This window comes from Theobroma cacao, chromosome 4 (assembly GCF_053813885.1).
Source record: "Theobroma cacao isolate CCN51 chromosome 4, ASM5381388v1, whole genome shotgun sequence".
In the NCBI taxonomy this organism is placed as follows: domain Eukaryota; kingdom Viridiplantae; phylum Streptophyta; class Magnoliopsida; order Malvales; family Malvaceae; genus Theobroma; species Theobroma cacao.
Genome location: NC_142642.1, coordinates 12,375,951 through 12,393,363, shown reverse-complemented (window position 1 = coordinate 12,393,363; position 17,413 = coordinate 12,375,951). Strand labels below are relative to the sequence as shown.

At 30.0% G+C, this 17,413-nt stretch overlaps 1 long non-coding RNA gene across 1 annotated transcript; it reads left to right on the top strand.

Moving 5' to 3' along the window:
• The first annotated feature begins 379 nt into the window (after positions 1-379).
• LOC148763127 (uncharacterized) lies at positions 380-2,240 on the top strand. Its single transcript, XR_016025699.1, has 3 exons — positions 380-479; positions 1,128-1,211; positions 2,047-2,240. It is a non-coding gene; the product is annotated as an uncharacterized LOC148763127 (long non-coding RNA).
• The last annotated feature ends 15,173 nt before the right edge of the window (positions 2,241-17,413 follow it).

Genomic DNA, 17,413 nt, shown 5'->3' with positions numbered 1-17,413 from the left:
GACAAAATGGGAATTTTAGAAAAGATTTTTTTGACCCCATTTGACTTATTAGAGTATAATTTGACTTATTGAAGTATGATTTGAGGTTTAGAAGTGAAAAATTTTAATTTCGGTATAATTTGGAGTATAGGGGTAAAATGGTAATTTTGCCACCTCAGGGACAAAATTGTAATTTTCCACCACCAGGATATTTTTTCCAGCACATGGTCTTCCTTGTCTTCATCTTTGACCCTTGACTAAACATGTGGTGGAGATAAAATGTTTAAGTTTTTAAAATTTTAAAAACGGGCCAATGACATGATGCCATGTGTCATGCCTTTATTAATTTATTATTTTCCTTTTTAAAAGGCACAAAATCAGCCCATCTTCCACCCCATGGCCGGCCAAACCAGCAAGAAGAGAGAGAAAATAAAAACAAAACCCTAGAGAGAGAAAATCAAAGAAAAAGTGTGAATTTTCAAGGAAATTAAGTGAAAAAGGTGAGTTTTTTCTATTAAGCTTGAGTTTTCTTATTCCCAAGCATTTCTCTTTATTTTCCATGATTAAATTACATGTTTTCATGATGAATTCAATTCTGAAAAAATGGGTTAGGAGAGAGAAAGTTATTGGATTTATTTGATTTTAATTTATGTTAGTGTTTTTAGTTAGTTTAGCATATTTAGAAACAAAACAACAAGAAAAGAATTTATTTTCTCCCCCAACCATTAATGGCTGAATTTACCATGTAGTGAGTGAGGATGAGTTTGATTTTATTCTAGGAGAATTGGTTAAGGAATGATGAATTATGAGCCTAGAAAAATAATGGGAATTTTCGGAACAAAAATACGAATTTTTACCCACTAGGGGTATTTTCGTAATTTGCTGTTGGGACTGATAATTTGCACCACACTGAGGGACATTAAGTTAATTTGGGTGCAATTGAGGTATAGAAACTGAAAAGAATTAAATTGGAGTTTAAACGGACCCGTTAGGAATTTAATCGGGTGATAAGACGAATTAGGCCAATACCGGGTTTAGATAGTTACCAGTGCATTTTTGCATTCCATATCATGCATTGGTAGTCTAAATTAGTTTAATTTTGATTTAGTACCAACTTGGTGAAACTCTCGATTTTGTACTGTGTCAAGGTGGTGAGTCCTCCGATAAAGGCAAGGAAATTGCATCCGAGGACCAGTAGACAGAGTGCTTCGAAAGTCTGCATTCTAGACATTGTGAGTAAACTTACTGTCATTTTAATTATCTAGGGTGGTTTTTAAAAGCTTTCATGAATTCTATGGAAAAAAGAATTTAAAAAGATAAATTTTCATGTTTTATGAATAAATGAGTTTCAATGAAATTAAATTATAAATTGTTTTGAAATTAATAGTAATTTTGAAAAATAGAGTACACGGAGACTGTTAATTGTGGCAATTTGATTGTTTAAATTAACTGGCTTATGATAAATCGAGCATGATTGGCTAGTTGGCAATTGTATTGAAATGCGAATTGTTTGGTTACCTTGAAAAACTACGAATTACAAAATTGCCATATCATGTTATTGAGTTTTATTATATGGTGGATTATATATTAATTAATCACTGCAGTAGGGGGTTTCTGTGGACCAGCCTTTTAGAGGGGCACGGTAAACCCCATTATATTTTTACCTCGAACGGAGAGGCGCGTAGGGTATCTCCTGGGGTAAAGTTTAGGGTTCACTTCACGCTAAACCACCACGTGAGGGGAAACTCAGCCAACGCCAAGGAACGGCTATGTTTTCAAAACAAAAACATGATTTATGTGAAATGTGAATTTTAATAGCCTTGGCGGTCTCGGTAGGATGCCTCGGCCAAGGTGTCCCCGAGAATGGGTTTATGGCACAAGCCTAGATTTTTATGAGATTCATAAGCCTCTTTACGTGTTTTGAACAAAATGTGTTCTAATGCTATAACCCAGTTTATGATGATTTACTTTATTGTCTCCATGTACTCAACTCTAGATGTTTAGGATGATGTTTGTTTACTCATTGGGATTTTATAATCTCACCACCCTCCTTTCCACCCATTTCAGGTTCAGTATAGACTGTAGATAGCTGATCTCATCGAGGACTACAGTGGGATCTGCATTTTCCAAACCGTAGGTTCAAAGTCCTCTTTACTTTTGTTTATTCGGGGGCACTCTTGTTATTGTAAATTAAATTAAATATTTTGGCTTACTGTATTTAAGTATGTATAAATTTATTTAGCTTTTACGTTATAAAAATTATTCACGTATAACTCTATAAATATTGTTTTATAAGAAAATAGAATATTTTACTTAATATTTCTTTTATTTTCTTATTATATTCAAATAACCATAATTTCGTTTTAAATGAAGATTTTAGACTTTTAAACTCATTTTGAATATGAATTGTGTGTTTTGTACTTGTATATTACGTTTTGGCCAGTTTTTAAAATTTTTGAGAAAAATGACCAAAATACCCTTGTGAGACGAAAAATTAATATTTTATTTGTTTAAAGTTGGAAACAGCTTAAAATATTTTAGAACACGATATTTGACAATGGTTGCTCACAAGGGAACAGAGAAACTGATAGTAAAGCCTTGCGGGGTTTCGGGTTGACATTCCGGGCAATAAGTGTCTACCGGGACACCGCGGCGGTTGTCACAGGCTCGAGGGGAGTACCGGGTCGTGACAAGAAAAGTCCATTTATAGTCACCTATGCCTTTGAAAGCCTTATTACTCACGTTAAATGGTTTTATATTCTTATTATTGATTTTGAATTAAATTTTTTTATGTTTTCAATTAAGAATGGTTATAAATAAATGTTTACCTCGACCAACGCGAAACAAAAGCCATCCATTGACCAGAAAAGTCAATTTATAGTCACCTATGCCTTTGAAAGCCTTATTACTCGCTTTAAATGGTTTTATAATCTCATTATTGATTTTCAGTTGAATTTTTTTATGTTTTTGGTTAAGAAAGGTTCTAAATAAATATTTACCTCGAGAAATGTGAAGCAAAAGCCATCCATTGACAAGAAAAGTCCATTTATGGTCACCTATGCCTTTGAAAGCCTTATTACTCGCTTTAAATGGTTTTATAATCTCATTATTGATTTTAAGTTGAATTTTTTTATGTTTTCGGTTAAGAAAGGTTCTAAATAAATGTTTACCTCGAGAAATGTGAAGCAAAAGCCATCCATTGACAAGAAAAGTCCATTTGTAGTCACCTATGCCTTTCAAAGCCTTATTAGTCACTTTAAATGGTTTTATAATCTCATTATTGATTTTAAGTTGAAATTCTTTATGTTTTCAATTAAGAAAGGTTATAAATAAATGTTTACCTTGAGAAACACGAAGCAAAAGCCATCCATTGACAAGAAAAGTCCATTTATATTCACTTATACCGTTGAAAGCCTTATTACTCGCTTTAAATGGTTTTATAATCTCATTATTGATTTTAAGTTGAATTTTTTTTTGTTTTCGGTTAACAAAGGTTATAAATAAATGTTTACCCTGAGAAACATGAAGCAAAAGCCATCCATTGACAAGAAAAGTCCATTTATAGTCACCTATGCCTTTGAAAGCCTTATTACTCGCTTTAAATGGTTTTATAATCTCGTTACTGATTTTAAGGTGAATTGTTTTATGTTTTCGGTTAAGAAAGGTTATAAATAAATGTTTACCTTGAGAAACGTGAAGGAAAAGCCATCCATTGATAAGAAAAGTCAATTTATAGTCACCTATGCCTTTCAAAGCCCTATTAGTCGCTTTAAATGGTTTTATAATCTCATTATTGATTTTAAGTTGAATTTTTTTTATGTTTTTGGTTAAGAAAGGTTCTAAATAAATGTTTACCTCGAGAAATGTGAAGCAAAAGCCATCCATTGACAAGAAAAGTCCATTTATAGTCACCTATGCCTTTGAAAGCCTTATTAGTCACTTTAAATGGTTTTATAATCTCATTATTGATTTTAAGTTGAAATTCTTTATGTTTTCGGTTAAGAAAGGTTATAAATAAATGTTTACCCTGAGAAACATGAAGCAAAAGCCATCCATTGACAAGAAAAGTCCATTTATAGTCACCTATGCCTTTGAAAGCCTTATTACTCGCTTTAAATGGGTTTATAATCTCGTTATTGATTTTAAGTTGAATTTTTTTATGTTTTCGGTTAAGAAAGGTTATAAATAAATGTTTACCTTGAGAAACGCGAAGGAAAAGCCATCCATTGATAAGAAAAGTCAATTTATAGTCACCTATGCCCTTCAAAGCCGTATTAGTCGCTTTAAATGGTTTTATAATCTCATTATTGATATTAAGTTGAATTTTTTTATGTTTTTGGTTAAGAAAGGTTCTAAATAAATGTTTACCTCGAGAAATGTGAAGCAAAAGCCATCCATTGTCAAGAAAAGTCCATTTATAGTCACCTATGCCTTTGAAAGCCTTATTACTCGCTTTAAATGATTTTATAAACTCATTATTGATTTTAAGTTGAATTTTTTTATGTTTTCGGTTAAGAAAGGTTATAAATAAATGTTTACCATGAGAAACGTGAAGCAAAAGCCATCCATTGATAAGAAAAGTCCATTTATAGTCACCTATGCCTTTGAAAGCCTTATTACTCGCTTTAAATGGTTTTATAATCTCATTATTGATTTTAAGTTGAATTTTTTTATGTTTTCGGTTAAGAAAGGTTATAAATAAATGTTTACCTTGAGAAACGCGAAGGAAAAGCCATCCATTGATAAGAAAAGTCAATTTATATTCACCTATGCCTTTGAAAGCCTTATTACTCGCTTTAAATGGTTTTATAAACTCATTATTGATTTTAAGTTGAATTTTTTTATGTTTTCGGTTAAGAAAGGTTATAAAGAAATGTTTACCCTGAGAAACGTGAAGCAAAAGCCATCCATTGATAAGAAAAGTCCATTTATAGTCACCTATGCCTTTGAAAGCCTTATTACTCGCTTTAAAAGGTTTTATAATCTCGTTATTGATTTTAAGTTGAATTGTTTTATATTTTTGGTTAAGAAAGGTTCAAAATAAATGTTTACCTTGAGAAATGTGAAGCAAAAGCCATCCATTGACAAGAAAAGTCCTTTTATAGTCACCTATACCTTTGAAAGCCTTATTACTAGCTTTAAATGGTTTTATAATCTCATTATTGATTTTAAGTTGAATTTTTTTATATTTTCGGTTAAGAAAGGTTACAAATAAATGTTTACCTTGAGAAACGCGAAGCAAAAGCCATCCATTGACAAGAAAAGTCCATTTATAGTCACCTATGCCTTTGAAAGCCTTATTACTCACGTTAAATGGTTTTATAATCTTATTATTGATTTTGAATAAAATTTTTTTATGTTTTCGATTAAGAAAGGTTATAAATAAATGTTTACCTCGAGAAACGTGAAGCAAAAGCCATCCATTGACCAGAAAAGTCCATTTATAGTCACCTATGCCTTTGAAAGCCTTATTACTCGCTTTAAATAGTTTTATAATTTCATTATTGATTTATAGTTGAATTTTTTTATGTTTTCGGTTAAGAAAGGTTATAAATAAATGTTTACCTTGAGAAACGCGAAGGAAAAGCCATCCATTGATAAGAAAAGTCAATTTATAGTCACCTATGCCCTTCAAAGCCGTATTAGTCGCTTTAAATGGTTTTATAATCTCATTATTGATATTAAGTTGAATTTTTTTATGTTTTTGGTTAAGAAAGGTTCTAAATAAATGTTTACCTCGAGAAATGTGAAGCAAAAGCCATCCATTGTCAAGAAAAGTCCATTTATAGTCACCTATGCCTTTGAAAGCCTTATTACTCGCTTTAAATGATTTTATAAACTCATTATTGATTTTAAGTTGAATTTTTTTATGTTTTCGGTTAAGAAAGGTTATAAATAAATGTTTACCATGAGAAACGTGAAGCAAAAGCCATCCATTGATAAGAAAAGTCCATTTATAGTCACCTATGCCTTTGAAAGCCTTATTACTCGCTTTAAATGGTTTTATAATCTCATTATTGATTTTAAGTTGAATTTTTTTATATTTTCAGATAAGAAAGGTTGTAAATAAATGTTTACCTCGAGAAACGCGACGCAAAAGCCATCTATTGACAAGAAAAGTCCATTTATAGTCACCTATGCCTTTCAAAGCCTTATTACTCGCTTTAAATGGTTTTATAATCTCATTATGTAGTTTAGGTTGAATTTTTCTATGTTTTCAGTTGAGAAAGGTTATAAATAAATGTTTACCTCAAGAAACGCGAAGCAAAAGCCATCCATTGACAAGAAAAGTCCATTTATAGTCACCTATGCCTTTGAAAGCCTTATTACTCACGTTAAATGGTTTTATATTCTTATTATTGATTTTGAATTAAATTTTTTTATGTTTTCAATTAAGAATGGTTATAAATAAATGTTTACCTCGACCAACGCGAAACAAAAGCCATCCATTGACCAGAAAAGTCAATTTATAGTCACCTATGCCTTTGAAAGCCTTATTACTCGCTTTAAATGGTTTTATAATCTCATTATTGATTTTCAGTTGAATTTTTTTATGTTTTTGGTTAAGAAAGGTTCTAAATAAATATTTACCTCGAGAAATGTGAAGCAAAAGCCATCCATTGACAAGAAAAGTCCATTTATGGTCACCTATGCCTTTGAAAGCCTTATTACTCGCTTTAAATGGTTTTATAATCTCATTATTGATTTTAAGTTGAATTTTTTTATGTTTTCGGTTAAGAAAGGTTCTAAATAAATGTTTACCTCGAGAAATGTGAAGCAAAAGCCATCCATTGACAAGAAAAGTCCATTTGTAGTCACCTATGCCTTTCAAAGCCTTATTAGTCACTTTAAATGGTTTTATAATCTCATTATTGATTTTAAGTTGAAATTCTTTATGTTTTCAATTAAGAAAGGTTATAAATAAATGTTTACCTTGAGAAACACGAAGCAAAAGCCATCCATTGACAAGAAAAGTCCATTTATATTCACTTATACCGTTGAAAGCCTTATTACTCGCTTTAAATGGTTTTATAATCTCATTATTGATTTTAAGTTGAATTTTTTTATGTTTTCGGTTAACAAAGGTTATAAATAAATGTTTACCCTGAGAAACATGAAGCAAAAGCCATCCATTGACAAGAAAAGTCCATTTATAGTCACATATGCCTTTGAAAGCCTTATTACTCGCTTTAAATGGTTTTATAATCTTGTTATTGATTTTAAGGTGAATTGTTTTATGTTTTCGGTTAAGAAGGGTTATAAATAAATGTTTACCTTGAGAAACGTGAAGGAAAAGCCATCCATTGATAAGAAAAGTCAATTTATAGTCACCTATGCCTTTCAAAGCCCTATTAGTCGCTTTAAATGGTTTTATAATCACATTATTGATTTTAAGTTGAATTTTTTTTATGTTTTTGGTTAAGAAAGGTTCTAAATAAATGTTTACCTCGAGAAATGTGAAGCAAAAGCCATCCATTGACAAGAAAAGTCCATTTATAGTCACCTATGCCTTTGAAAGCCTTATTACTCGCTTTAAATGGTTTTATAAACTCATTATTGATTTTAAGTTGAATTTTTTTATGTTTTCGGTTAAGAAAGGTTATAAATAAATGTTTACCCTGAGAAACGTGAAGCAAAAGCCATCCATTGATAAGAAAAGTCCATTTATAGTCACCTATGCCTTTGAAAGCCTTATTACTCGCTTTAAAAGGTTTTATAATATCGTTATTTATTTTAAGTTGAATTGTTTTATATTTTTGGTTAAGAAAGGTTCAAAATAAATGTTTACCTCGAGAAATGTGAAGCAAAAGCCATCCATTGACAAAAAAAGTCCATTTATAGTCACCTATGCCTTTCAAAGCCTTATTAGTCATTTAAATGGTTTTATAATCTCATTATTGATTTTAAGTTGAAATTCTTTATGTTTTCGGTTAAGAAAGGTTATAAATAAATGTTTACTCTGAGAAACATGAAGCAAAAGCCATCCATTGACAAGAAAAGTCCATTTATAGTCACCTATGCCTTTCAAAGCCTTATTACTCGATTTAAATGGGTTTATAATCTCGTTATTGATTTTAAGTTGAATTTTTTTATGTTTTCGGTTAAGAAAGGTTATAAATAAATGTTTACCTTGAGAAACGCGAAGGAAAAGCCATCCATTGATAAGAAAAGTCAATTTATAGTCACCTATGCCTTTCAAAGCCCTATTAGTCGCTTTAAATGGTTTTATAATCTCATTATTGATTTTAAGTTGAATTTTTTTATGTTTTTGGTTAAGAAAGGTTCTAAATAAATGTTTACCTCGAGAAATGTGAAGCAAAAGCCATCCATTGTCAAGAAAAGTCCATTTATAGTCACCTATGCCTTTGAAAGCCTTATTACTCGCTTTAAATGGTTTTATAAACTCATTATTGATTTTAAGTTGAATTTTTTTATGTTTTCGGTTAAGAAAGGTTATAAAGAAATGTTTACCTTGAGAAACGTGAAGCAAAAGCCATCCATTGATAAGAAAAGTCCATTTATTGTCACCTATGCCTTTGAAAGCCTTATTACTCGCTTTAAATGGTTTTATAATCTCATTATTGATTTTAAGTTGAATTTTTTTATATTTTCAGATAAGAAAGGTTGTAAATAAATGTTTACCTCGAGAAACGCGAAGCAAAAGTCATCTATTGACAAGAAAAGTCCATTTATAGTCACCTATGCCGTTCAAAGCCTTATTACTCGCTTTAAATGGTTTTATAATCTCATTATGTAGTTTAGGTTGAATTTTTCTATGTTTTCAGTTGAGAAAGGCTATAAATAAATGTTTGCCTCAAGAAACACGAAGCAAAAGCCATCCATTGACAAGAAAAGTCCATTTATAGTCACCTATGCCTTTGAAAGCCTTATTACTCACGTTAAACGGTTTAATAATCTTATTATTGATTTTGAATTAAATTTTTTTATGTTTTCGATTAAGAAAGGTTATAAATAAATGTTTACCTCGAGCAACGCGAAACAAAAGCCATCCATTGACCAGAAAAGTCCATTTATAGTCACCTATGGCTTTGAAAGCCTTATTACTCGCTTTAAATGGTTTTATAATCTCATTATTGATTTTCAGTTGAATTTTTTTATGTTTTTGGTTAAGAATGGTTCTAAATAAATGTTTACCTCGAGAAATGTGAAGCAAAAGCCATTCATTGACAAGAAAAGTCCATTTTATGGTCACCTATGCCTTTGAAAGCCTTATTACTCGCTTTAAATGGTTTTATAATCTCATTATTGATTTTAAGTTGAATTTTTTTATGTTTTCGGTTGAGAAAGGTTCTAAATAAATGTTTACCTCGAGAAATGTGAAGCAAAAGCCATCCATTGACAAGAAAAGTCCATTTATAGTCACCTATGCCTTTCAAAGCCTTATTAGTCACTTTGAATGGTTTTATAATCTCATTATTGATTTTAAGTTGAAATTCTTTATGTTTTCGGTTAAGAAAGGTTATAAATAAATGTTTACCTTGAGAAACACGAAGCAAAAGCCATCCATTGACAAGAAAAGTCCATTTATATTCACTTATACCATTGAAAGCCTTATTACTCGCTTTAAATGGTTTTATAATCTCATTATTGATTTTCAGTTGAATTTTTTTATGTTTTTGGTTATGAAAGGTTCTAAATAAATGTTTACCTCGAGAAATGTGAAGCAAAAGCCATCCATTGACAAGAAAAGTCCATTTATAGTCACCTATGCCTTTGAAAGCCTTATTACTCGCTTTAAATGGTTTTATAAACTCCTTATTGATTTTAAGTTGAATTTTTTTATGTTTTCGGTTAAGAAAGGTTATAAATAAATGTTTACCCTGAGAAACGTGAAGAAAAAGCCATCCATTGATAAGAAAAGTCCATTTATAGTCACCTATGCCTTTGAAAGCCTTATTACTCGCTTTAAATGGTTTTATAATCTCATTATTGATTTTAAGTTGAATTTTTTTATATTTTCGGATAAGAAAGGTTGTAAATATATGTTTACCTCGAGAAACGCGAAGCAAAAGCCATTTATTGACAAGAAAAGTCCATTTATAGTGACCTATGCCTTTCAAAGCCTTATTACTCGCTTTAAATGGTTTTATAATCTCATTATGTAGTTTAGGTTGAATTTTTCTATGTTTTCAGTTGAGAAAGGTTATAAATAAATGTTTACCTCAAGAAACGCGAAGCAAAAGCCATCCATTGACAAGAAAAGTCCATTTATAGTCACCTATGCCTTTGAAAGCCTTATTACTCACGTTAAATGGTTTTATAATCTTATTATTGATTTTGAATTAAATTTTTTTATGTTTTCGATTAAGAAAGGTTATAAATAAATGTTTACCTCGAGCAACGCAAAACAAAAGCCATCCATTGACCAGAAAAGTCCATTTATGGTCACCTATGCCTTTAAAAGCCTTATTACTCGCTTTAAATGGTTTTATAATCTCGTTATTGATTTTAAGTTGAATTTTTTTATGTTTTCGGTTAAGAAAGGTTATAAATAAATGTTTACCTTGAGAAACGTGAAGGAAAAGCCATCCATTGATAAGAAAAGTCAATTTATAGTCACCTATGCCTTTCAAAGCCCTATTTGTCGCTTTAAATGGTTTTATAATCTCATTATTGATTTTAAGTTGAATTTTTTTATGTTTTTGGTTAAGAAAGGTTCTAAATAAATGTTTACCTCGAGAAATGTGAAGCAAAAGCCATCCTTTGACAAGAAAAGTCCATTTATAGTCACCTATGCCTTTGAAAGCCTTATTGCTCGCTTTAAATGGTTTTATAAACTCATTATTGATTTTAAGTTGAATTTTTTTATGTTTTCGGTTAAGAAAGGTTATAAATAAATGTTTACCTCGAGAAACGCGAGGCCAAAGCCATCCATTGACAAGAAAAGTCCATTTATAGTCACCTATACCTTTCAAAGCCTTATTACTCGCTTTAAATGGTTTTATAATCTCATTATTGATTTTAAGTTGAATTTTTTTATGTTTTTGGTTAAGAACGGTTCTAAATAAATGTTTACCTGGAGAAATGTGAAGCAAAAGCCATTCATTGACAAGAAAAGTCCATTCATATTCACTTATACCGTTGAAAGCCTTATTACTCGCTTTAAATGGTTTTATAAACTTATTATTGATTTTAAGTTGAATTTTTTTATGTTTTCGGTTAAGAAAGGTTATAAATAAATGTTTACCCTGAGAAACGAGAAGCAAAAGCCATCCATTGACAACAAAAGTCCATTTATAGTCACCTATGCCTTTGAAAGCCTTAGTACTCGCTTTAAATGGTTTTATAATCTCGTTATTGATTTTCAGTTGAATTTTTTCATGTTTTCGGTTAATAAAGGTTCTAAATAAATGTTTACATCGAGAAATGTGAAGCAAAAGCCATCCATTGACAAGAAAAGTCCATTTATAGTCACCTATGCCTTCGAAACCCTTATTACTCGCTTTAAATGGTTTTATAATCTCATTATTGATTTTAAGTTGAATTTTTTTATGTTTTTGGTTAAGAAAGGTTCTAAATTAATGTTTACCTTGAGAAATGTGAAGCAAAAGCCATCCATTGACAAGAAAAGTCCTTTTATAGTCACCTATACCTTTGAAAGCCTTATTACTAGCTTTAAATGGTTTTATAATCTCATTATTGATTTTAAGTTGAATTTTTTTATATTTTCGGTTAAGAAAGGTTACAAATAAATGTTTACCTTGAGAAACGCGAAGCAAAAGCCATCCATTGACAAGAAAAGTCCATTTATAGTCACCTATGCCTTTGAAAGCCTTATTACTCACGTTAAATGGTTTTATAATCTTATTATTGATTTTGAATAAAATTTTTTTATGTTTTCGATTAAGAAAGGTTATAAATAAATGTTTACCTCGAGAAACGTGAAGCAAAAGCCATCCATTGACCAGAAAAGTCCATTTATAGTCACCTATGCCTTTGAAAGCCTTATTACTCGCTTTAAATAGTTTTATAATTTCATTATTGATTTATAGTTGAATTTTTTTATGTTTTCGGTTAAGAAAGGTTATAAATAAATGTTTACCTTGAGAAACGCCAAGCGAAACCCTTCCATTGACAACTAAAGTCCATTTATAGTCACCTATGCCTTTGAAAGCCTTATTACTCACGTTAAATTGTTTTATAATCTTATTATTGATTTTGAATTGAATATTTTTATGTTCTCAATTAAGAAAGGTTATAAATAGATGTTTACCTCGAGAAAAGCGAAGCAAAAGCCATGCATTGACCAGAAAAGTCCATTTATAGTCACCTATGCCTTTGAAAGCCTTATTACTCGCTTTAAATGGTTTTATAATCTCATTATTGATTTTAAGTTGAATTTTCTTATGTTTTCGGTTAAAAAAGGTTATAAATAAATGTTTACCTTGAGAAACGCCAAGCGAAAGCCTTCCGTTGACAAGTAAAGTCTATTTATAGTCACCTATGCGTTTGAAAGCCTTATTACTCGCTTTGAATGGTTTTATAATCTCATTGTTGATTTTAAGTTGAATTTTTTTTATTTTCGGATAAGAAAGGTTATAAATAGATGTTTACCTCGAGAAACGTGAAGCAAAAGCCATCGATTGACAAGAAAAGTCCCTTTATCGTCACCTATACCTTTGAAAGCCTTATTACTCGCTTTAAATGGTTTTATAATCTCATTATTGATTTTAAGTTGAATTTTTTTATGTTTTCGGTTAAGAAAGGTTATAAATAAACGATGACCTCAAGAAACGTGAAGCAAAAGCCATCCATTGAAAAGAAAAGTCCATTTATAGTCACTTATACCTTTGGAAGCCTTATTAGTCACTTTAAATGGTTTTATAATCTCGTTATTGATTTACAGTTGAATTTTTTTATGTTTTCGGTTAAGAAAGGTTCTAAATAAATGTTTACCTCGAGAAACGTGAAGCAAAAGCCATCCATTGACAAGAAAAGTCCATTTATAGTCACTTATACCTTTGAAAGCCTTATTACTCGCTTTAAATGGTTTTATAATCTCATTATTGATTTTAAGTTGAATTTTTTTATGTTTTCGGTTAAGAAAGGTTCTAAATAAATGTTTACCTCGGGAAATGTGAAGCAAAAGCCATCCATTGACAAGAAAAGTCCATTTATAGTCTCCTATGCCTTTCAAAGCCTTATTAGTCACTTTAAATGGTTTTATAATCTCGTTATTGATTTTTAGTTGAATTTTTTTATGTTTTCGATTAAGAAAGGTTCTAAATAAATGTTTACATCGAGAAATGTGAAGCAAAAGCCATCCACTGACAAGAAAAGTCCATTTATAGTCACCTATGCCTTTGAAAGCCTTATTACTCGCTTTAAATGGTTTTATAATCTCATTATTGATTTTAAGTTGAATGTTTTTATGTTTTCGGTTAAGAAAGGTTATAAATAAATGTTTACCTCGATAAACGTGAAGCAAAAGCCATCATTGACAAGAAAAGTCCATTTATAGTCACTTATACCTTTGAAAGCCTTATTACTCGCTTTAAATGGTTTTATAATCTCATTATTGATTTTAAGTTGAATTTTTTTATATTTTCGGATAAGAAAGGTTATAAATAAATGTTTACCTCGAGAAACGTGAAGCAAAAGCCATCCATTGACAAGAACAGTCCATTTATAGTCACCTATGCCTTTATAAGCCTTATTACTCGCTTTAAATGGTTTTATAATCTCATTATTGATTTTAAGTTGAATTTTTTTATGTTTTCGGTTAAGAAAGGTTATAAATAAACGTTTACCTCGAGAAACGTGAAGCAAAAGCCATCTATTGACAAGAAAAGTCCATTTATAGTCACTTATACCTTTCAATGCCTTATTAGTAACTTTAAATGGTTTTATAATCTCGTTATTGATTTTAAGTTGAATTTTTTTATATTTTCGGATAAGAAAGGTTATAAATAAATGTTTACCTCGAGAAACGTGAAGCAAAAGCCATCCATTGACAAGAAAAGTCCATTTATAGTCACCTATGCCTTTGAAAGCCTTATTACTCGCTTTAAATGGTTTTATAATCTCGTTATTGATTTTAAGTTGAATTTTTTTATATTTTCGGATAAGAAAGGTTGTAAGTAAATGTTTACCTCGAGAAACGTGAAGCAAAAGCCATCCATTGACAAGAAAAGTCCATTTATAGTCACCTATGCCTTTGAAAGCCTTATTACTCGCTTTAAATGGTTTTATAATCTCATTATTGATTTTAAGTTGAATTGTTTTATGTTTTTGGTTAAGAAAGGTTCAAAATAAATGTTTACTTCGAGAAATGTGAAGCAAAAGCCATCCATTGACAAAAAAAGTCCATTTATAGTCACCTATGCCTTTCAAAGCCTTATTAGTCACTTTAAATGGTTTTATAATCTCATTATTGATTTTAAGTTGAAATTCTTTATGTTTTCGATTAAGAAAGGTTATAATTAAATGTTTAGCTTGAGAAACACGAAGCAAAAGCCATCCATTGATAAGAAAAGTCCATTTATATTCACTTATACCGTTGAAAGCCTTATTACTCGCTTTAAATGGTTTTATAATCTCATTATTGATTTTAAGTTGAATTTTTTTATGTTTTCGATTAACAAAGGTTATAAATAAATGTTTACCTTGAGAAACGTGAAGCAAAAGCCATCCATTGACAAGAAAAGTCCATTCATATTCACTTATAACGTTGAAAGCCTTATTACTCGCTTTAAATGGTTTTATAATCTCATTATTGATTTTAGGTTGAATTTTTTTATGTTTTCGATTAACAAAGGTTATAAATAAATGTTTACCCTGAGAAACGTGAAGCAAAAGCCATCCATTGACAAGAAAAGTCCATTTATATTCACTTATACCTTTGAAAGCCTTATTACTCGCTTTAAATGGTTTTATAATCTCATTATTGATTTTAAGTTCAATTTTTTTGTATTTTCGGATAAGAAAGGTTATAAATAATTGTTTACCTCGAGAAATGTGAAGCAAAAGCCATCCATTGAAAAGAAAAATCCATTTATAGTCACCTATGCCTTTGAAAGCCTTATTACTCGCTTTAAATGGTTTTATAATCTCATTATTGATTTTAAGTTGAATTTTTTTATGTTTTCGGTTAAGAAAGGTTATAAATAAACTTTTACCTCGAGAAACGTGAAGCAAAAGCCAACCATTGACAAGAAAAGTCCATTTATAGTCACTTATACCTTTGAAAGCCTTATTAGTAACTTTAAATGGTTTTATAATCTCGTTATTGATTTTAAGTTGAATTTTTTTATATTTTCGGATAAGAAAGGTTATATATAAATGTTTACCTCGAGAAACGTGAAGCAAAAGCCATCCATTGGCAAGAAAAGTCCATTTATAGTCACCTATGCCTTTGAAAGCCTTATTACTCGCTTTAAATGGTTTTATAATCTCATTATTGATTTTAAGTTGAATTTTTTTATATTTTCGGATAAGAAAGGTTGTAAATAAATGTTTACCTCGAGAAACGCGAAGCAAAAGCCATCTATTGACAAGAAAAGTCCATTTATAGTCACCTATGCCTTTCAAAGCCTTATTACTCGCTTTAAATGGTTTTATAATCTCATTATGTAGTTTAGGTTGAATTTTTCTATGTTTTCAGTTGAGAAAGGTTATAAATAAATGTTTACCTCAAGAAACGCGAAGCAAAAGCCATCCATTGACAAGAAAAGTCCATTTATAGTCACCTATGCCTTTGAAAGCCTTATTACTCACGTTAAATGGTTTTATAATCTTATTATTGATTTTGAATTAAATTTTTTTATGTTTTTGATTAAGAAAGGTTATAAATAAATGTTTACCTTGAGAAACACGAAGCAAAAGCCATCTATTGACAAGAAAAGTCCATTTATAGTCACCTATGCCTTTCAAAGCCTTATTACTCGCTTTAAATGGTTTTATAATCTCATTATGTAGTTTAGGTTGAATTTTTCTATGTTTTCAGTTGAGAAAGGTTATAAATAAATGTTTACCTCAAGAAACGCGAAGCAAAAGCCATCCATTGACAAGAAAAGTCCATTTATAGTCACCTATGCCTTTGAAAGCCTTATTCTTGCTTTAAATGGTTTTATAATCTCATTATTGATTTTAAGTTGAATTTTTTTATATTTTTGGATAAGAAAGGTTATAAATAAATGTTTACCTCGAAAAACGTGAAGCAAAAGCCATCCATTGACAAGAAAAGTCCATTTATAGTCACCTATGCCTTTGAAAGCCTTATTACTCGCTTTAAATGGTTTTATAAACTCATTATTGATTTTAAGTTGAATTTTTTTATGTTTTCGGTTAAGAAAGGTTATAAATAAATGTTTACCTTGAGAAACGCGAAGGAAAAGCCATCCATTGATAAGAAAAGTCAATTTATAGTCACCTATGCCGTTCAAAGCCCTATTAGTCGCTTTAAATGGTTTTATAATCTCATTATTGATTTTAGGTTGAATTTATTTCTGTTTTTGGTTAAGAAAGGTTCTAAATAAATGTTTACCTTGAGAAATGTGAAGCAAAAGCCATCCATTGACAAGAAAAGTCCATTTATAGTCACCTATGCCTTTGAAAGCCTTATTACTCGCTTTAAATGGTTTTATAATCTCATTATTGATTTTAAGTTAAATTTTTTTATGTTTTCGATTAAGAAAGGTTCTAAATAAATGTTTACATCGAGAAATGTGAAGCAAAAGCCATCCACTGACAAGAAAAGTCCATTTATAGTCACCTATGCCTTTGAAAGCCTTATTACTCGCTTTAAATGGTTTTATAATCGCATTATCGATTTTAAGTTGAATGTTTTTATGTTTTCGGTTAAGAAGGGTTATAAATAAATGTTTACCTCGATAAACGTGAAGCAAAAGCCATCATTGACAAGAAAAGTCCATTTATAGTCACTTATACCTTTGAAAGCCTTATTACTCGCTTTAAATGGTTTTATAATCTCATTATTGATTTTAAGTTGAATTTTTTTATATTTTCGGATAAGAAAGGTTATAAATAATTGTTTACCTCGAGAAACGTGAAGCAAAAGCCATCCGTTGACAAGAAAAGTCCATTTATAGTCACCTATGCCTTTGAAAGCCTTATTACTCGCTTTAAATGGTTTTATAATCTCATTATTGATTTTAAGTTGAATTTTTTTATGTTTTCGGTTAAGAAAGGTTATAAATAAACGTTTACCTCGAGAAACGTGAAGCAAAAGCCATCCATTGACAAGAAAAGTCCATTTATAGTCACTTATACCTTTGAAAGCCTTATTAGTCACTTTAAATGGTTTTATAATCTCGTTATTGATTTTAAGTTGAATTTTTTTATATTTTCGGATAAGAAAGGTTATAAATAAATGTTTACCTCGAGAAACGTGAAGCAAAAGCCATCCATTGACAAGAATAGTCCATTTATAGTCACTATGCCTTTGAAAGCG